The following is a 21,678-nucleotide window of genomic DNA, read 5'->3' on the forward strand; positions in this document are numbered from 1 at the left end:
TAGTTCCTTCATCTGCATAATGATCACAATGTCAGTACCCCACTGGATTAAGTGAAATAACACATGTGAACTACTTAGCACAGTCAATCCTATTTTAGATGCAAGTGATAGAAAAACAAATGTAAATGGTTTAAGGCCAAAGGAGTTATATTTGTTTATGTAACTGATAAGTTCAAGGGTATATCTCTGGATTTCAGGAAGGGCTTGATCCAGGAGCTCAAAAAATGTGACCGAGGTTCAGCCTCTCTCTGTCTATCAGCGCCTCTTCTGGCGTGGCTTTCCTTTGCCACAGGCTCTTTCCACACTGTGACCCTGCAGCTTCAGGCTCATGCTTTCCCAGCTCAGTAAGTCCAACAGAAAGAGAGCGTTTTCTAATATTTTCAGGATAAGCCCCAGGATCAAGTCTCACTGGACCATCTTGGATCACATGTTCATCCCTAAATCCTAGGCCTGGGTTACATGCCAATCTCTAGAGCTTGAGGGAAAGGAGATTCAATTCCATCCAAACCACATGGCCAGAGAACGGGAAAGAGTGGTTCCCCAAGGTAATATTAAGGTGCTATAGGGAAGAAAGGCTACCAGAGAAAATAGGACAACCTGCGTCTACCATAGCAACCACACAGAGACACAGGATGACCATGGACAGTGCAGAATAATCCCTCAGTGCCACCTCATCCTACATCCAGCCATGGAGTGAGCCTCATCTCCCATGCAGACATCCTGGTTCCAGAAGGACAGATAGGTTAAGAGAGCAAATTCCTGGACTAAACAGCCTAGAAGCAACCCTGGTATAGCACCTTCTAGTTGTGTGACCTTGGCAAGTTTCCTGACCTCTCTCTGCCTCTCTCCTTCTCTGTAAAATGGGCATAACAATAGTACTTACCTCATAAGGTGGTTGTGTGGCTGAAATGAGTTAGTATAAAGCTCATGTAAACCCATTTTCGTTAAGCACCCAACTGTGTGCCTCACATTCAGCTGAGACTTCTGTACAGTCCTCATCTAATCTTCACCACAGACATGGGTTTTTGTACCCCTGCACTTCTGATGAGGAAACTGAGGCTCAGAGAGGTGCAGTGACTTGCCTACAGTCACCCAGCTAGTGAATGGCCAAGCTGGAGCCCAGCCCCAGGCTTTCAAATGCAACATCTGAGCTCCCGCCACGCTCCGCGCAGAGCCAAGCCGAGGAATCTGACAACCCAGCAGCCCAAGTGGAAAGACAGAGCAGGTTTCCAAGGAGAAGGAGGAGAGGTGTTGGGAACATGCAGTTATTTACAGGATGCCGTGTGGGCTGCGGCATGCGAGAGGGAGCTGTCCTGAGGTGAGGAGGGAGCGGGAGAGACTGGGTCCTCAGTTTCCTCATCTACAGACAGAGATGTCGATGGCAGCCTCTCACCAAGAGTGGGCTGATGAAAGGACGTGGCAAATGTGCAGGGCCTGCGCACAGCGGGTTCTCAGGAAGGTGGGGGGAGGGGAGGACCAGCTGGGGTGTGATTGGTTGGCTGTTGTCTTCATCAGTAGGACCAGAACCTGACCCAGGGACTGTGGGCCTCAGCTTTCCCAGAAATGAGGAAGGAACTTGCCTGGATCCTTCACTGCGGACCTTGGTTCTCCAAAAATGGCAATTCGCTAAGGAAACTGAGCTGACAAATGCAGTCAGAGAATTTAGAACTGGGGACTGAAGAACTGAACTAGGGACTCATGACGGATTCTACCTGCTTATTAAAACCTCCAAATGGCCCCCATCTCAGTCTGATAGCATCCAGGCCTCTCACTAGGGCTGATGAGGTCCCAAACAACCTGGGACTCAGTTCCCATTACATTCCCTGCCATCTGGGCTCCATTCTGTCCTGGGAACAAGCCAAGCTCACTCCCAGCTCAGGGGAGCATCCTTCAGGCCACACTTTCTGCCCCAGATCTTCAGCATGGGCCTCATCCAATTTTTCAGGTCAGGCTCAGATGTCACCTCTAGGAGCCATACTGGGACATCCCTGCCCTGTCTTTCTTTCTCATATCAACTGGCTTTATTTCTGCAGCGCACTCACCACTCTGAATTATCTTTTCATTCACAGATGCTCCTTGACTTACAATGGGTTTATGTCCCAATAAACCCATCGTAAGTTGAAAATACTTTAAGGTGAAAATGCATTTAATACACTGAACCTACTGAGCATCATTGCTGAACCTAGTCTACCTTAAACATGCTCAGACACTTACGTTAGCCCAGTTGTGCAAAGTCAACTACCGCAAAGCTGCTTTATAATAAAGCATTGGATATATCATGTAATTTATTGAATGTTGTACTGAAAGTGGAAAACAGAGTGGTTGTATGGGTACCTGAGGTATGGATTCTACTGAATGTGTATTGCTTTCACACCACTATAAACTCAAAAAAATCATAAGTTGAACCATTGTAAGTTGGGAGCCATTGTATCTGTTAATTGCCTGTCCACTCCCACCAGAAACACCCCATTCGGCAGGGCCCTCCTCTGTCTTATTCACCCAGTATTCCAGCTCAGAGACATGCCTGGCCCAGAGCAGGTGCTCAGGGAGCAGTGTTAAGTGAGCACGAAGGTGCTGGTCTCTGCCAGACATGGGCATGATGGTTGATTCCAGCTGCTGGTAGCTGTGTGCCTCCCAGCAGCACCAGGGCCTGTGCATACACTGTCTCAGCCCAGCAACGTGCCTGCAAGGAAAGTGTCAATATCCCACTTTGCAAATGACGAAACTTAGGCTCAGAGCGGAAAGCTGACTTGCCCAAAGTCACACAGTGAGGGCCTGGCAAAGTCTGGATACAAACCCAATGCCCCTTCCTGCCACTCCCCGGGGAAAAGAGCTCTGAAGAACAGTACATAATAGGAGGTAAGAGAACTCCTTTGGTGAGACCCTCCTGGAGCCCCAAAGTGCTCAATACTGAGGACTGGGAATCGTGAGCTGGTGCCTGTGGTGGACATGACCAGAGCACAACCATACCCACTTACCCCTCTTCTGAGCACAAGCGACACCACCCTTCCCAGCCCCCTGCAGCGGGCAGGCCCAAGGCACTAGGCCTGGCCAATGAATGGTGAGCAGAAATGTAGCTATTGGTGAATCCACGAAGATCCTGGCAGGGAGCATGGGCCACTTTATCTGGCCCATTTGAGGAGAGCTACATCAAGGCATGGGCAGCGTGAACAGATCCCACAAGGATGGCTCAGCTCCCGGGGGCCAGTGTCAGTGGGGAGCCATTACCACCTCCAACCTGAGGGGCGAAAGAGGAGCAGCTGCCAAGCCTAGAGAGGGTACAAGCAGGAAATGTACACAATATATTACACCAAAAATATCCCAGTGACAAAATGACATGGTGATGGGGCCAAAGCATGGAAGGATCTTGTGAAGTTATAGGCACCGGCTGCAAAATGCAAAAACGCTTCCACCTTCAGCTGAGAGACACTCTGATTGTGCTCTTTTCCTTGCCTCTAATCCCTGCCAGTACCTCTTTGATAAAACCCAAGAAAGCCGAGGACCAAGGGAGCCTGTTGATTGGTCTATGTGGGGCAGCCTCCTGGCCACAGGGCAGCAGTGGAAGGGAAAGGGCAGAACCGGAGAAAGAAAGAAGATAGCCTGAAGGATCACTTTCCAGCATGGAAACCTTGGTGACACACAGCTCCCTCTTGCTACCAGAGAAGCCACGTGATCTGATGGCATCACAGGACGATGGAGCCTCCGTGAGCCTCACCAACCTAGCATACAGGGTCCCTCCTCCAACTGCAGCCTGGCATGGTCTGACCATCACAGTGGGAACCAAAACAAAACTAAGCAAAAACAACAACAAGCTAAGGAGACACATCTGAGAGGCTATTGCAAAGAAAAAACCATCTTTGGGAAAACATTTAAAACTTGATGACTTGGAATCAGGAGGCGTAGCCAGGGCAGAGAGGCCTTGAAATTATGCAGTCCAAAAACACTCCGAAAGTCACCTTGGGAAGGCCTGTGGGACCAAGAATAAGAGGGCTTTCAAATGCAACAAATGGAAAGAGGCCAGATAAAGAACTGGCAAGATGCTTGATGATCATAGCTCTGAGATGAAAAAGAGATATCCAGAAGATCTGAGGAAGCCACAGCCCCAGTCCCAACTGAGGAGGACCCCAGGGAAATCCCTACTCCCAAATGGTCTCTTGGAAGTAAGGGCACCAAAGGCACTGCTCTTGCAGGCAAATGTTCCAACTCCAGTTGACAAACTAGATGCAGACAAATTGCCAGGAACAGATGGCACCCGCCCAAGAATGCCGACGCCACTCAAAGGTGAAATTGCAGAGCTGTTGGCCAAAAGTATGTGCATCTTTGACGGGGTGTAGAGATATGAACTGTGGATATGATGTTTGGACTTTGGCAAATCTTTAAGCAAGCACCACCATTGTGAATTCCCTCTCTTTCAGTCAACGTGACCATGGGGACCAGCTTGTAGTAGGTCAAGATGCAGCTTAGAGACAAAGGAAGATCAGCTTCTTCTTTGAATGTGAGAATATTAAATGGTGGGGCTTCCCAGGATTCGGACCTGCCTGATAAGAAGTTTTCTGAAGGAGGGGACACACAGCTCCAAAGTTACAGATTCCAGCAGGTCCCTTCCAGGTGGCCGAGACAGAAACCTAATTCAGAGCAACTGAAGTAAAAAGGCAGCATTTATTGGCTCACATAACTGAAAAGTGCATGAGCAGAGCCGGGACCTGGGCCCTCACACACTGTCATCAGGAATTTGTCTCCTGCCCTTCTCTCAGCTGTGTGCTTCTCTGCATTGGCATCACCCTCGGGCAGGCCCTCCCCAGGTGGTGCAAACCAGTCACCAGCTGCTCAGTCCCACATTCTGCCAGCCCTGCTAATCCCATACATACAGCCTCCTTTTGGTCAGGCACTGTGGCTCATGCCTGTAATCCCAGCACATTGGGAGGTCAAGGCAGGAGGATCACTTGAGCCCAGGAGTTCAAGACCAGCCTGTAGCCCCAGCTACTGCAGATGCTGAAGCAGAGGATCTCTTGAGCCCAGGAGGTTTTAGGCGGCAGTGAGCCATGATTGTGCCATTGCTCTCCAGCTTCTGTCTCAAAAAAAATAAAGGAAGGAAGGAAGAAGGAGAAAGAAAGAGAGAGAGAAAGAAGAAAGAAAGAAAGAAAGAAAGAAAGAAAGAAAGAGAGAGAGAGGGAGGGAGGGAGGGAGGGAGGGAGGGAGGGAGGGAGGGAGGGAGGGAGGGAGGGAAGGAAGGAAGGAAGGAAGGAAGGAAGGAAGGAAGGAAGGAAGGAAGGAAGGGTCTCTTTCCTGTTGGTTCCAGCTAAAGTCCCAGGGCTGACTCTCATTGGCTTAGCTTGTGTCACTTGCCATCCTAGAGCCAATCACCATGGCCACGTGGCTATCCAGCACTCTAATTAGCTGGCTATGGATCTAATGCCCACCCATGGCAGTAGGACATAGAGTCAACCCCACCCAAACCACAAAGACTGAGGGTGGAAGAAGACAGGAACTCCAGGCAACACTAGACAGGTCAAAAATGTATTATGACCACAGCAAATTACACCAGAAACATCCCAATGACATAATGCCATAGTGACAGGGTGAGAGCATGGAAGGAACTCATGGGGTTATGTGTGTGGGTGAGAAATACAAAAAAAAAAAAAAAAAAAGTTTCAGAAGAGGCAAGTGCAAGATTTAAACAAGGATGCCAGAGCTATTATTATGCTCTGTGATCCAGAAAGTGGCCTCAGTCTGCAAATCCTGCCCCTGAGATGGGGACCTCAAAGGCCATGGGCCAAGACAAGTTATTTCAACCCCAAGTAGGTGGGGCAATGCCAGGCATGTATTCTACCTCTGGAAATATTCGTTGACCATCCACAATCAAAAAAGCCTTGGGCTTGATGTTGGGGATTCAGGGATGAGCAAGGCATGCACTTGCTCTCAAGCAGCTTAGGATCCAGCAGCAGGAGACAACCAAACATAGGGTAAAAAGGGCGCCCCAGAGGTGTGGAGGGCTCTGCAGCAGGGAGCGCTATGTGGGAGAAGAGTTGAGGTAAACAGGTTGACAAAGGAAGCAGAAGTCAGATCAAGAGGGGCCCTAGTGGGTTTGGACCCGATGCTGCAGGTAATGGTGAGTCATTGAAGGCCTTTGAGCACAGGAGTGACCCAAGCAGGGTGACGCTTCACCGCCTTAATGGAGCCAGACAAAGGCCCAGTGGAGAGTCACAGAGAGGATCAAAGGGCTGGCAATAGGCCTAGAAGGGAGACGGCAGAGGGAAGGCTAGAAAGCTGGAGGCGGGGAGAGCCTTGATCAAAGTCAGGCAGGGGAGCACAGCGGCTTCCTGACGCTGGACCCAGGTGGGGACAGAGCGGCCCTGTGAAGTCAAAGAGAATGTTGCTTTGTTCAGCTCTCACTGGGAAAGGTGAGTGTTGCACAGATGCACCCCAATGTCATTTATATAACCGTGACACCCTCAAGAGGGGGTGTAGGCTGGAAACTGGGACTAACTCTCTAACAAAGAGGTTCTGGCAGAGTCCTGAGTAACAGTCATAAAGGAAAGCAGAGGGCCACCTGGGTGTCTGGGGACGTTCCTTAATCATTCATTAAACAGCCACTTCCTGAGGGCCTGTTTGGGGCCTGGCCCTTCTCTGGGCTCTGAGCCCAGAGACATGAAGCCAGCATGCCCTGTCTTATTCTGTCATAGCCCAGCACCTGCTGAAAGCACCCTGCCCCTGGGTGTGTTTGCTCGAGCAGTGCCCACTTCTCCTACTAGAAGAGACAGAAATTTGTGTATTTTCTCACCATGTATCCCCAGCAACAAGATGAGTCCCTGGCATACAGTAGATGCTCAGTATGTGTTTGCTAAGTAAAGGACTCCCTCCTCTTCAGTGAGTCCTATCCTCCAAGAGCTCACAATCTAGTAGGGAAGTCAGCCAAGAAAGCAACCTTAAGTATAAAGCTTAGTGCTACAACGAAGGGGTCCACATGGGTGCATGGGTAGTTCCACATGGGTGGTTCCATCCTGTTTCCCAAATTAGATTTTTTTTTATGCTCTAGCTGTGCCATGATGGTCAAAGCAAAGGTTTGCCAAGTGCACAGAGCAGACAAAGGCATTCCACCCAGAGCAAACAGCACGGGCAAAAGTTCAGAAACATGGTTGAGGTTGTGGCGTATCCAAGAACTGTAAATCATCTGGTGTTGATGGGGCACAAGTGGCTACTATGAGACTGCAGAAAGCAGTCAGAGTCTGATCACCAAGGGCCTTCAAGGCCAGTTTAAAGGGCTTGGACTTTATACTGAAGGCAATGGGAAGACATTAAAGGATTTTGTATTAGTTAGGCTCCTTTTGGATCCTTAAAGTGTCTTTAAACAAGAAACAAAGGGAAGAGACAAAAGTATAAGACCCAGAATGGAGTCTCTCTGGCCCTCTCTGCTCATGTGCCCTCAATTGATCTCTGGGGACTGGGGGACCAGATGTGCTGATCAGTCCAGCCCAGGTCATGTGATCTGCCACCCATGGGTCCAAATGAAATACACAGGTGGGCTCCTCCAAAGCCGATGCCACACGAGGAAGGAGTTGGCCAAAAAGCTGTGACTACGGCGTGTTTTAAGGAGAGGAGTGATGCAGTCAGCTCTGTGTTTTAGAAAGCTCTGATTCTCCTACAGGTCTGGAAGCCAGTTAGAAAGTAAAGAAGACGGTAAGAGCAGAGGCAGGAGCAGTGGTCCGAGGCTGGTGGTGAGAACAGGGCTGAGCCAAGCTGATTGGAAGTGCACAAAGGCCTGCCCCAGAGGGAATTTCTTATGTAAGTCCTTAGGGCACAGCTCTGAGCCCTGACCTACAGCTCCGTCACTTTTGGTCACCTTGAGACCTAGAACACCCAGCCCCATCAAGGATCAGCCCATGGCGAGGTCGCCATATAGGGTGCCCTAGCAAGATCACCCAAACTCTGGGACTAGTTGCCTTGAAGCTGCAGACCCAGGCTCAGCTTCTAGAAACCCCCAATCTCCCTCAGGAAATGTGGCCACCTGGAGAGAGACACCAAGTTCAGATGCTGTTGCTGCTGCTTCTTGGCTGTGTTATCCTGAACAAGGGCTTAACCTCTCTGAGTCTGAATATCCCTCTCTGAATACAAAGTGGAGATAATGATATTTAAGGTAACGGAGGCGAGGGCCTGGGGATTAAATCAGATAAAGATTATGAATCACCTTCCCCCATGAGAGGCTCAGTCGATGAAAATCCCTTCCTCTTCTGCCCTTTAAGCTTTTCCCTGGCTTCATCTTCCCAAGACTTCCCCAATCCTTTTCTTGTTTGCCAAATAAAAGGGAGTTTTGTTTTATTTTGTTTTTTTGCCAGGAAGAAACAACTGGAGGTTGAGTGGCCCAAAGCAGCCATTTTTAAATTTGTGGGTGGAAAATTCCTCCTGTTCTTGGGCCTGAAGTCTAAGTCCCCTCTGGACTTTCCTCACACAGTTCCCATTTTGGAGGACACAAATATCCTAGGCCTTCATGTGCAGGAGAGGCAGGGAGGAAGCCAAGAAAAGGGGTAAAAAGAAGAAGAACCATCTCCCCCATTTTCCTTTAAGCTTTAAATTCTTTTCTTTCTCATTCCAACTTAAATACATGCAGGAAGATTATGAGGCAGAGTTCTTTGACCAAGAGGATCATAAAAGGAGGTTTTGTCTAGTGGTTACTCTGCCCTGAACTCCAGAAGAGAATGCTATGCCTTGCCTGGGTGTTGGAGAGAAAGAGGGAATTAATACTTGCTGAGGCTATGCTGCTGTTCCCTAAGCATTGTTTGATTAGAGCCACACAACCACCCTGGAAGGTAGAGATCACTCCCCCATTTCACCAATGGGACACAGTCTCAGGGAAAAGCCATACACCATGGGAAGGGGCAGAGAATTAGTGAGATTTAACTCCCTGTCTTTACGTGGCCAGTGCCCATGGCTGCCACCACCATGAAACCTCTGAGATGACTTGGATGGCCCCAGAGCTTTCATGCATCAGGAGCAGGGGGTACCAGCCACCCCTGCCCCTTCCCTGCTTTGAGCCTCCAATTCCATCTGGCTTGCAAGCTGTGTGTGTTTGATTCTCTTCCTCAGAGCTCCCTCTTCACTAAGACAGCACTTAACATGTTGTATGGTCATTGACTGTTTGCGGGCATCTGTCTCCCACTTGCTTCTGAGTGCTTCAAATCACAGAGTCTCGGATCTGAAAGGATCTGGAGAGTGTGAACTGGTCCGTGTGTTAGCTCTTAGTGAAGCATTTGCATCTCTCACTGTGGAACGAAGTGGGGGAAGAGAAACTCTGGAACATCTTGTACACCTTTGCCTAGGAGAGCTCCTGGGGTGCTGTAGGCTCTCCATATATGTTAGATAAGAGAATGAGTGAGTGAAAAATGCTTGCTACATAGGGTTGTCATATGGCTTAAAGGGTTGACATCCGTAATGTCCCTAAAGCAATGCTTGGCACACTGGAGGTGTTTAGGACGTGTGGAGCTGGGCGCTGAGTTATACCTAAAAAAGAATACTTACCTAGAGTGAGAAGTTTCATTAACTTGTTATGTGACCTTGAGAAAGTCCTTTCCCCTTTCTCACCCTCTGTTTCCCCATCCGTAAACTGAGGACACTGGGTTAGATGCCCAGAAATTTCTCTCTTCATCACTGATTTCTTTAATGCTTGCCTCATTGCCTCCCTTCATCCAACCCTCCCCCAACCACATACTCACACGCACGCATGTGCACATACACACACACACACACACACACACACACACACTCGTCTATTAATCTCCAGTAGCATTCCTCTGCCCCTTGGCACTCTTTCTCTTTCTTTCATTTCCTCGACCAGAGGCCCCATAAGCTTATTAACCTCTGTTGTCCATGTTCAACCAATATCCTTGCTTTAACAAAACAGCAATAATGTCCTTTTGAATTCATTTTTATCAACAAGCAAGATCTGTTTTGTGGGCCAGAGTGTGCTGGTTCTAAATGGAAAGTAGAAGTCATTTCCAGCTCACTTACTCCATAAATGCAGGGGTTCTGCCGACTGCCTCTGCACCAAGATGGAAAGAACATCTATCTTCACAAATGTAGGCGACACCATAGAGGCAGTCGTTCAAGGGACAAGGGAAAAAGCTTTCCATTCCAAAAGGAACAGGAAGGCTGGAAACTAAAAATTCCTCCTAGAACGGGAACAAAATCACACTCCAGGGTCACTTCCAACTTCACAATTCTTGACACTGAGATTCATAGAATTTAAGATTCTAAAGTTGTGAGTGAATGTGTATAATTGGTTGATCTGAAGCTTCCATGAATCCTAAAATATTCTATGGCTCCACGATCCAGTTTTTCTGTAAGATGAGGGTCCAGGATCTTATGATTCTCTGACTCTATTGACCCAGGGCAAGGGTTTTTCAACCAGTCGATGTGTCAGAAACACCTGCGGAGCTGGGCAAAAGATGCAAATTCCTGGGCTTCCGTGTCAGAGATTTTGGTTTGTGCCATGTGGGATGAAGCACAAGAATCTGCAATTTTTTAACAAGTCCCCCACTCCAGTGGTTCTGAGTAGGAGTGGGCTACTCTTTGACATATAGTGTTGTAGGGAGCCTATAATTCTGTGATTCTAAATGTGATTCTAAAATGGTCTTTTGCATGATTCTAGTATCCTGCAACTCTGTTATTCTATTTCCCTGTGGCTAAGGAGGATTCTAATGTGTAAAAATTGTCTTTCTGAGCATGCATGGGTATCACAGGTGGAGAGGAAAAGGGACCAAGCGTCCTGAGGGTGGACAGACACTCAGGAGGGGGACCCTCTCGAGAGCATGGAAAGCAAACTTTGATGCTACACTGATTGTGCCTGGGCAAGTCCAGAGCTGGGACTCAGAAATGAGGATGCTTGGCTGGGGTCATTGGCTGGCTCTAGGGAGAGGCCATCAGAGAAGAGTTCTTAATGGACGGGTATATCCAAACACATCTCAAAGAGTTGAAAGGACTGAGGTTGGAGGAGAGGAGACAGAAGTCATAAATGAGAGTTGGAAAAAGAACCAGAGGCAAGAGAGGAAAGATTTACTACCAAAATATTCTTCCTTTGATAGGATGGGGGCAAGGAGACTGCAGACTGATTTGCAGACATGAAAATGCAAGGTTTCAGGAAAGCACAGGATGAGGGGAGCTAACCATGTGGGGATATACAGGGCTACAGTGTGGGCTGGGAGACGACTGCTTTGACATGCTAATGAGTGCCTGAATCTGGGAGGGTGGGACGGGATGAAGGCTGGCAGAGGACCTCTGAGGAGCTGCTGGGCAGATGCTGGGCTGGGAGAGAGGCTCTGAGTTAGGGGCAGGGCTTTGGGATAGGGAGGGGCTCCCCCAGGGAATTTCCACATGGACTCCATGCATGACCAATGAGTCAGAGTTCATATGTTGAGCCTGGTACCCTCTTTCTGAGAAAAGTGAAGAATGAACCCAGGTATCATGGCTCCTGCCTGCAATCCCAGAGCTTTGGGAGGCTAAGACAGGATTGCTTGAGGCCAGGAGTTCAAGACTAGCCTGGGCAACATAGTGAGAACTTGTCTCCACAGAAAATAAAAAAATAAAAATCAGCAGGCTTGGTGGTGCACCCCTGTAGTCCCAGCTACTCAAGAGGCTGAGGTGGATCACTTGAGCTCAGGACTTCAGGGCTGCAGTGAGCTATGATTGTACCACTGCACTCCAGCCTGGGCAACAGAGCAAGACCCTGTATCTAAAAAAATAAAATAAGAATGAAAGGTGCTGGGGCTTCTGCAGCTTCCCAGGTGGGATAGAAGCCAGCAAGTTGGATTAATCAGGGTGCCTCTAGTGGGGGCAGAATAGACAAGGAGGGGTCAGTCACTATCTGTGACACATTTTGCCTGCATACCTGCCCAGTGGTAATGACACGCTCCTGGCTGCACACACACACCCTTACTGCCCTACACAATAGCAGTGACACATGTTCCAGCCCATTGTGGCACACTCATATCTGCAGCCTTACCACTGATGGTTACACAGGACTACACCATTTCATACTGATGGTAACACCCTATCACCTGGGGCATTACTGGCTGACAGCAACACTCAGACATACACCAATATACAGAAATGGTGACACGTCCCCAGAGCCTTTGTGTCTGGCACAGTCTATGTAAATGGTGCCCTCTGTGGTTGTGCAGTACACAACCTGCACAGCTCTATGTGGTACTCTTGCCTTACAGCCAAATGCCCAGACAATGCCATTGACTTATTCTACTCTAATAACACCCCACGTAGGTCTATACCATCACACACCAACAACACGCTGACATAGGAGTCACATCCCATCAGGAGGGAAACACCACCACACACCGAGAGTCAGAGATGCACGCCTGCCCTGCCACACACTGATGATGACACACAGCGCCTGTGTCACTGCACATGAGTGCTGCCACTCTCCCACCTGCACAGTCCCACACTGCTGGGCACTCAAATACACCATTGCACACTTATGGGTTTGCCCTCACACCATGCCATTCCATGTTAAAGGAGGTACACTGGGACCCTCACAGTGATGGCACCCGGCCATTGTCAGTGACAAGAGGGAAGGCACTCATCAGATGAGCAAGGTGGCCTAGAGCCCTTCTCTGTGTACCACCCCCGCAGTTCTGTTTCCTCGGGCACATGGCCAACCTCCCAAACCAAGACCAACTCTGCCCCTCCAGGCTTAGGCTAGAATGACAGGATGTGAAGCCAGTGTCTGGAGCATTTGAATGTCTCCCTGCACCCACCAACGTAACTCCCAGCAAGCTCAGGACCAGCCAGCGAGCTCCAGATCAGAGCTGGTGCCTGGCATTTCCTAGACACCCCCTCACCTCCCACATGGCATCCAGGATGCCCTCTGGGCTGAGGCAATTGCAGGGAAGAAATGGGCTGACCTTTGGACAGGCACCTTACACAAGCTCTCTCACTGATCACCACGTTTATGGTCTGTGACAGTTGTCATTCCTCACACATTGTTCCTCGATCCTCACACAAAGTACTAACATTAGCTCTCTTGATTGGCTTCCTACTGAACATTCAAGGCATATACATAACATCTTACAAATCTGTTCAAATCTGAACCCCTCCTCCTGCCCCCAGGGCTCATAAATAAAAGTGGAAATTCAGCTCCAGCCAGGATAAGTCACCTGAAGCAGAGCCACATCTATATTTTACCAGGTGACTCTTAGAAGCTGTCTACAGAGCAGGCTCGGCAAGAACCTGCGGCTGGGCCTGTTTGCACTCTTGCTGGATTAGAGATGCAGGAGATGAAGGAAATGCTGGCAACCCACATGACATGAGGACCCCGATCTGGGTGTGAATTCGTGGCAGGTTTTTTTTTTTTTTCTTTTAGTGAGAAACTGGAGAACAGGGAAGACTATAAATGCCAATGTAAAAAAAAATCTGCAGAGCAAAAGTTACATTTCCATAGGCTGTGGGATGTGTCAGGAGAGAAGCAGCCCCACGTGCTGGAAGGACCACAGAACTCAGTGTCAGGCAAGCCTGGTCTGGAACCCTGGCTCTGCCAAAGATTCATTTTATCTCCCTGGGCCTCAGCTTTCCCATCTTGAACATAAGTGCTTGTGTAAATTAAATGAGAAAATGTAAATTATATAAAGCACCAAAGTTAACACCTGAGACATAATGAAAGCTCAAATATTCACTATTAGTAGTAGTATTTTAATCATTAGGAAAGACTTATGATATTCAGCAACTTTTTCAATAATAGTAGGGCCTTTGGGAAGCATGTCAAGGCTGGTAACACTGAATAGGGAGCAGGTACTCATCTCTTCGTCACCTTTAATGGCTAAAGTGTCATGATTTACCCCTTATTGTGCAACAAAATGAAGTCACCAAAACTTGGCTGAGCTGTCTTCCTATTCGCCAGTGAGATTTTCTGCAGTGAGACACAGTTCATGTCAGCTTAGGCAGTTTTTTATAGACTCAAAGATGCTTGGGTTCAAAGGGGGCTTTAGCCATCAGCTGGACCAGCCTCCCACACACCTGCCATCTTCCAGAGATAGAGAACCCATAACCCCACACAGGGCAGTCTATCCTATGGCTGGACAGCTCCTATGGAGAGCCGGTTCTTCCTCTCAGAGCTTCTGCCTGCTTCCTTTACCTTTCCCCCATTGCCCTAATTCTATCGCCAGCAATAGAAAAAGCAATAGTACTACTCTTCCGCTACAACAGTTATTCATCCATTCAAGCACTTCCTTAGCATCTACTTTGCCAGGCACGTTACTAAGCGGGGGAATTATAAATTAAGCAGGAATTGCCAGCCCTTAAAGGGTTAATGCCCCCTCCGTGTTCTTTCTTCCAGGTGAAAGATCCTCAAATCCTTCAACCTGCCCTCATTTGACCTGATTTCCAGGTGCCCACCACCAAACTAGCCCCTTCTCGAGCTTGACATACTCACGTTTGTCAAAGTCCATCTTAAAGTGTGGTGTCCATAACTGAGCTCAGTATTTTCCTTAAGCCTCAACTAGAATTGTAGCCCAGCTCAGTTGATGTCCATGTCAAAAGCAATACCAGTTGTGGAAAAACTCCAATTGTAACCAGAGTGCTGCCAGCCAGGTCCCATTTACTGAGAATATTCTTGAAGCACATGAAGAAAGAGGGGACGGGGAGGACTGTGCACTTGAAATGACATGATGTCAGATCTCCCTGCCCAGAATTCCCCTCAGGCATTAGTGGAAAGTCTAAGTCACTCTAATCAAAGAGCCTCCCTGCCACTGCCATCCCCCTCTTAGTATCTGCCCTAGGAAAGGGAAGAAAAATAAAGAATAAGCATTCTATGCTGATGGCCCAACACAGTGCTAAACATGGAACTCAGCCCTAAAGGAGGGGCCTTCCTTACACAAGCCTGTAAGGGGAGAACAGACATAGACTTCAGAAGGTGATTCTCCAGGTGACGAGGATGGGTTCACCAATGGCCTCTGACTTGTGGGGGGTCTCCTGCTTTAAGGCCTCTGCTGTGATCGTGTGTGAAGGGATAAGTTCCCCCTCATTGGAACAAAATCACATTTCTGCAGCTCTTGTTGCCCCTTCCTTGGAAGGAAGCCATCCCCTTAGAAGGAGAAGCCATCTCCACTCTGACATACCCTGATGGATGTGAAACTCCTGCAGATCTTTCACAGGCCTTGTGCAAGGCCCCTCCTCTCCGAAGCCATTTTCCTACACATCGGGCTGGAGCAACTGGGAGCCGAAAGATGGCAGGCAGAATAAAAAGGCTCATTAGGAGACAGTAATAAAACAAAACAAAAAAAATGAGTGCAAGGGGAAGAGGAAAGGCTGGGGGTGGGAGAGATGTTGTCCTGCCTCTTGGAAGTCCTTTTACTTTCTTGGGCATAGGAGGAAAAGAAATGGCCTTCTAGAATAAATTTTGCCAGAGGAGCCCTTATCCTTCACAGGATATCAGATCTCAAAGGGATTGGCGAGTGGCTTGCCTAAGGTCCACTGCAGTTTTGCATCAGTCTTCTCTTTCTGGGTGCACAGTGGAGGTTCCTGACCCACCGCGAGGGTCTTGCCCACACGCTCCATCAGTGTTTCCTGAGTGCTCCTGTAGCTGGACACTGTGCTGGGGGGCTGCAAAGATGACCCGGCCAAGGTCCAGTCCTGGAGCTGCTCACAGGCAAGAGACTAACCAACAGGTGGAACGGGGGTCGCTGAGGCAAGGGCTTGTCTGAGAGTGGCAGGAGCCCCAAGAAGTGCAACCACTCTGCCTGGAGAAACCAAGGAGGGCTTTCCCAAGGAGGTGAACTTTGAGCTTTGCTTTAAAGAACCCTTCCTCCACCCCTTGCCCCCACCACTCCTCAGGAGCAGCAAGCTTGTGGGCCTGGAGCTGTGGCCAGGATGTCTGGTTGCAGGGAGACGGCAGGGGCGTCTGCGAGGGGGAGGAGAACAGTGTAAGGTGGAGGAGAGAGGGGAGGGGAGCGAGAAAAGAGGGGGAGGAATGGAGGGAGAAGGAGACGGGAGGGAGGGAGGGAGAGAGGGAGAGAAGGAGGGGACGAGGGGGGAGGGAGGAGGGAGGGAGAGAAAGAGAGAGAGAGGAGAAAAAGAGAGAGAGAGAGAGAGATTTGAATTTCCCATCTGGAAGGGGAGCGGTAGAACGTCAGGGCCCGGCTGAGGGGCGTGATTGGAGGGCGCCTTCGGCAGCCGCCCGCGGCAGAAGCCGCGGCCCCAGCTCGCCTGGCGGAGTTGCACGCGGCGGCGGGAGCTGGAATAGCAGAAGGAACCACCTCGTGGAGACGGGCCGGAGCCCTGCAGTGGCTCAGACGGTTGCAGGGACCGCCAGGTCGGTGCTGGCCGAGGGCCGGGAGGGCGGAGCTGGGCTGTGGGCAACAGGGTCCCGGCTCTCGCCTCGAGGCCTTGGGGCAGCTCGGGAAGCTGGGGAGCACGGCTTTCGGGGGGACAGCTCCCCAAGGCTGCCTGGGCGCCGGATGGGGACTGAGAGGCGGTAGAGGGGACACTCCCGGGTGCGCTCTCCGTGGTGCTGAAAGGACAGCTCCTTGCGAGGGGCCGCGAGCAGGCAGCTAGCTGCGAACTAAGAGGAAGCGTGGGCCCTAGCCGGAGACTCCGGGCAGAGCCCGAACGGCCGGGGTCCCGGAGCCAGGACCGCCCCGGCTGCGGCGGAGACTCAAGTCTGAACCCAGAGAACAACTTTGAGCTCGCGGGAGTGGGGGACGTCGATCTAAGCTACTTCTGGCTGTGCTTAACCCGAAGCCCGCCGGAGCACGCTTCGCCCCGGAGGAGGGAGTCGCCCCCAGGGGTACAGTTCGCGCTCCCGGAGTGAGTCAGAGGAGTCAGAGGGCGGCGGCAGGGGGGCGGACAGACCGCAGGTGGAGGGGAGGAGAACGTAGACGTCGACAGGGGATGGGGGACCAAGGGGACTATTTGTCCCTTTCCGGGAGGAGCCACCGCTTGGGCAGCGCACGCCCGCCGCCTGGAGTCTTCGGGAACGACCCCTTCTGTGCTCTCGTTCTCGTCGGCCTCAATCTGCCCCCTTCCCCAGCAAAGTTTGAAACCGGGCCGGGTCTTGGGGTTGGAGCTATGTGTGTTGGGGGAAGGGGCGCTCTCCGTGGCCCACCGGGAGATCCAGGACAGAGCTGCTGGGGGTGTGGGTCTCCGCGGGGGTCCGGGAGAGGGGCGCCGGGGTTCCTGTCCTCTCTTCTGGCCGGGAAACGGGAACCCCCGGCCACTTCCGCTTTTCAGCCGGAGTCGGCTCCCTACCTCCTCCCATCCTCCGCTGCCCCTCCCCTCCCCCATGCGTCTCCCATCCCGGGCCGCGGGGTGGGGACGGGGCGGGGGGAGGGGGTGGAGTGACATCCCCTGTCTCTGCCACTGCCTTTGGCGTAGTCCCCTGCCAGAAGCAAATGAGTGTTGAATTGAGTTGCGGTGAATATAGCCCAGACTTGAATCATAAAAACAGGAAAACGGCCATAAGGACAACCACTGCAGGTACCCGAGTCAGCCTGTCAGATGGCGGGGCCCAGTCCCGAAAACCTCCAGGGGCTCAGATGGTCGAGCCTGAGTCGGTGCTTGGGCTGGGACGGGCTCGGAGGGAGTCGGAGAGGGGAAGGAAGCTGAAGGCGCGCCCTGGGTCCCCGGCGCACTGAAGGTACGGAAACCTGGTGCTACGACGGCATCCCTCGCCGCCCCCGGCCTCCCCTCCCCCAGCGCAGCATCCCCCACCCACCCCCACTCCCACCCCCAACCCCCACTCCCACCCACCCCCACCCTCACCCCCCTTCCCGCGCAGGGATAGACCAAGGCTTCCCGCAGAATCGCTAAGGAGCGCCTCCTGGCGGCCTGGCCCAAATCCTCAACTGCCGGCAACGTGCTGGACCTCAGAACTCCCGCAGGCATATGGCAAAACATACACACACACACCCTGCACACACGCACGCACTCACACGATGTCTAAGTCCAGAGTTGCACACACGGGGTCATTCTTTCAACGCACACACCCTCATGCACTCGTTGACACGTTAAATTCAACCCGGCACACACGTCCTCAGGATCTACCATGTACCAGGACATGTAGCCGATTCTGGGGACAGGAGAAATGAAACAAGATACTGGTCCTGTCCTGAGAGGAGCTCAGAGTAACCAGGAAGGGCAAGACAAAGAAAGACAAACAGACAAAGAGAGCATGTACTGGAGGCAGGCAATACTGCCCCAGAAAGTGTCACAGGTCTCCAAAGGGGAAGATGCCCTTACATCTTGCCAAGGAGATCCGTGAAATTGCATGGAGGGAGTGCTGTTTAAGAGGGATCTTCGGAAATCAATGCTGCTGACGATGATAATGATGACTGCGATGATGTTAGATAATATGTACCTACTTTGTGCCAACACTGGGCTGAGCACTTTATTTGCATCACCTCATTCAATGCTCACTACAAGCCTTGGGAATAGGTGTTGTTGTCTCCATTTCATAGATGAGAAAACATTGAGTCATTTGCTCAAGGTTACTTAGTAAGTGATGGAGCCAGGATTTGAACTGGCAGAGATGAGGGTAAGAGGTTCCAAGGCTGTGGGAACAGCATGCACAAATGCCCAGGCATTCTCAGAAAGATTATCTGTTGGGAAATAATACGTGCTAAGCAGAGCCCTGTGCAAGAGGTGGCACACGAGCAGCAAGGAAGACGGGTGCTAGACTGTGCAGGCCTTGAAGGTCAGCACAAGGACTCGTATCAGTTTAAAAAGGCTATGGGGAGCCATTGCAGGGTGTGTATGCATGAGCAAATCTGCCCTTTAGGAAGATTAATTGGACGGCCATGTGGAGGCTGGATGAGAGCTGAGGGAGAGACAGTTAGAGGTTATGGATAAATCCAGAATCTCTAGGTCCTGAACCAAGGCATTAGCAGCAGTCACAGAGTGGAGGGTGGGGATGTAGGCAGCATTGCAAAGCTACAGCGTCTGGACTTCTCCCTGGAATTCTCCCTCGGCACCCCCATCCCAATCTTAACTCACCAATTCCTTGCATGATCTGTTATCCAGCTTCTACCTCCCCAGCCCAACTGAATGCTGTGAGACCACTGCTGGGACTCCCTTGTTCCCTGCCACAGCCCCAGCACCCAGAACAGTGTCTGGCAGAAAGTAGGTACTCAAGGAATATTTGTAGTATGAGCAACTGAGTGAATGAATGAATGAATGAATGAGGAATTCGCTGTCTCTAGAGTTTTCAGTTGAGGTGATTGGGACAAGGCATACTAGAGAAAAAGATGGGTGTGTGAGGAAAGCCAGGATGAGACTGATCTTTGGACAGATAGAATTTGAGATTATCCATGTGACAACATCCAGCAGAGAGTTAAATGTGCAGGTTTGAGGGAGGGGAGGCAGAGAGAGGGAGGTATCTGTGGCTAAAGAAGTGCACTAAACCAATAGGGGTGGACGAGATTCCCAAGGGAGACAGAGGGGCAGGAGAGGCAGGAGGGGAGAGTTTGTTTGGAGAACATCTTCACTTTAAAGGAAAGGAAAGGAGTCAGCAAAGAAGAGAGAGAAGACCTATCTGAGAAGTAGGATGAAGACCACAAGAGTGCTGTGTCATGGAATTCAGGAGGAGATTCCAGAAAGCTGGAAAAGGTGGGGGGAGGGAGTCAGCAGCAGCATGTGATTCAGCAGAGGGATGGAGGAGGATGACGGCCGTGAAGACCCTCTTGAATCTGGCAATGGGAAAGCCTCTGGCGACTGATTACCGCAGTTTCAGGGCTCCTGCAGAAGCAGCAGAGCTCTGGTCTCACAGAGAGGTAGGGCTTGACTGGGAGGTGAAGATGTGGCAATACCATGTGGAGATCACTTCATCACAAAGTGAGAGGGGTGGGATTAAGGGAAACGCAGAATTTAGGGAAGGAGTTAGAGAAGGGAGGGAATAAAAGCAACATATGGAGAGGGATGGAAGATGTGAGGAAGAGGGAGTGGTGAGGTACAAAGAGAGGGAATCCAGGGCACAGGTAGATGAATTGGCTTCAGCCAGGAGAGGGCTTCTTCCTCAGGAGCTAGAAGGAGGGGAGGTTACAGGAGCTCCCACTCACTGACATTAATTGTTTTGATTATTACAACCATTTACTGAGCACCCAGCATGTGCAAACACATCCCACAGAGTATTTCTAAAATTTCAAAGTGGCATTATAATTCTCATTTTATAGAGAAGATCAAGTATCAGTGAGGTTAGGTCAATTACTCACTATTGCACAGGTTAAAAAGTGGCAGATTCAAGATCTGAGTCAGGCATGCCTAACCTCAGAGCTCAGACCCCTTATACTTTCGCCCATGAAGTGGAGGGAAAGTCACCTGCTGAGAGGGAAGAGGTAGTAGTAGTTTGGGCCTTAAGAAAAGGAGAATTGGTTGGGAGAGTGTAGATAGAGTGAACAGGAGACTGCTTAACAGCTCAGAGGTCCATGCTGGGATCGGGCAGCAGGATTTTTGGGCAGACTCGGGAATTTCAGATAAAGAATCCCAGCAGGCTGAAGAAGAGCTACTTAGAGCCACAGGGATGTAAGCATTGAGAAGACTCAGTGGTGAGTAGAGGTAGTTTACAAACTAGGGGAGGGGTGGCAGTGGTAAACAATGTCTGATGAATGCATGCTGGCAAGCAGAGGTGGCTGGAGAAGGTGATAGTTTGGTGATACAGAAATGGGATGTTAAGTTTGAGGGGTGCCCACAGACATCCAGGAAAGGGTATCCAGGAGAAGGTAAATGTGTTTTTTTACTTATTTATTGCTTATTTTCCTACGCATGTGTGCATATACCCCCACACTCACATACACACATACATACCTCAGAATGTAATCTGCATGAGGGCAAGGCTTTGTCTGTCTTGTTTCCTGTAAATCCCCAGTGCCTAACACATTGACTGGCATATAGTAGGTGCTCAATCAATACTTGCTGGATGAGTGAATATAGAGGTCTAGGTGTCATCAGTGTCAGTGGTCATTAAAACCCCTAGAATGGATGAGTTCTCCCAGGGAAAGATTAGAAAGTAAAAAGAGGCAGGGGCTGAGGTCAGAGTTATGGGGAAGAGACAGGAGGAGGAAGAGGAGTCAGAAAAGGCAAAGGAAGAGAAGAAAAGAGGAGAGGAGAGGAAACAGTAAGGGGAAGCAGGGATAGGAAAGAACTGAGTCACAGAACCAAGAGAGAAGGAGGTTTGAGGGTACAGTGGGGTTGTCAGCAGTTCAAATGCTGCAGACTGCTTCAACAGAAGCATGGGAGTAAGGGCCTGGAAGATCATCTGATCCAGGAGAGAGACGTGTCAGAATCACCCAGCAAGTTAGGGATGAGGCTGCAACTAAAGCCCGGGTGCCCTGCCTACCAATTTGGAACATCTCAAATTAGAGCCCTGCATCTCCCACTGCCACCTGGTAATTCCTTGAGCTCTATGTAAACACAGAGTAGGAACCCAAGAGTTTCTGAAATCACTTGATTATTAAATTGTTCATTTCCTGTTCTTAGAAATGAAGTTTTTTCACAATGTATTAAATCGAACGAAAACACCTTGACTGAGCTGAGCAACCTTCAAACTCAGAATTCAGCGTTAGGAGGGTGGGTTCTCTTGCATTTCTGAGAAAGCATGGAAAGCCTGTTCCTTTTTGGCTTGTTCCACAAATATGTAGTCGGCAACAGCTGACATTTTATGAGTTCCTGCAACACCCCAGGCACTTGACC

At 50.2% G+C, this 21,678-nt stretch overlaps 1 protein-coding gene across 4 annotated transcripts in view; it reads left to right on the forward strand.

Annotated features, from left to right (window-relative positions):
• The window catches only part of CPLX2 (complexin 2), an 89,340-nt gene that overhangs the window by 60,682 nt on the left and 6,980 nt on the right, over window positions 1-21,678 (forward strand). The window contains exon 1 of one of the 4 annotated variants that reach the window (XM_003814018.5): window positions 16,062-16,803. The exons of 2 other annotated variants lie outside the window; for them this stretch is intronic. The gene's annotated coding sequence lies outside the window, so the exon portion shown is untranslated. Of the gene's footprint in view, window positions 1-16,061; window positions 16,804-21,678 lie in introns of those variants that run through there. One more of the 4 variants, XM_003814017.5, reaches the window with a different exon arrangement.

This window comes from Pan paniscus, chromosome 4 (assembly GCF_029289425.2).
Source record: "Pan paniscus chromosome 4, NHGRI_mPanPan1-v2.0_pri, whole genome shotgun sequence".
Classification (NCBI taxonomy): Eukaryota; Metazoa; Chordata; class Mammalia; order Primates; family Hominidae; genus Pan; species Pan paniscus.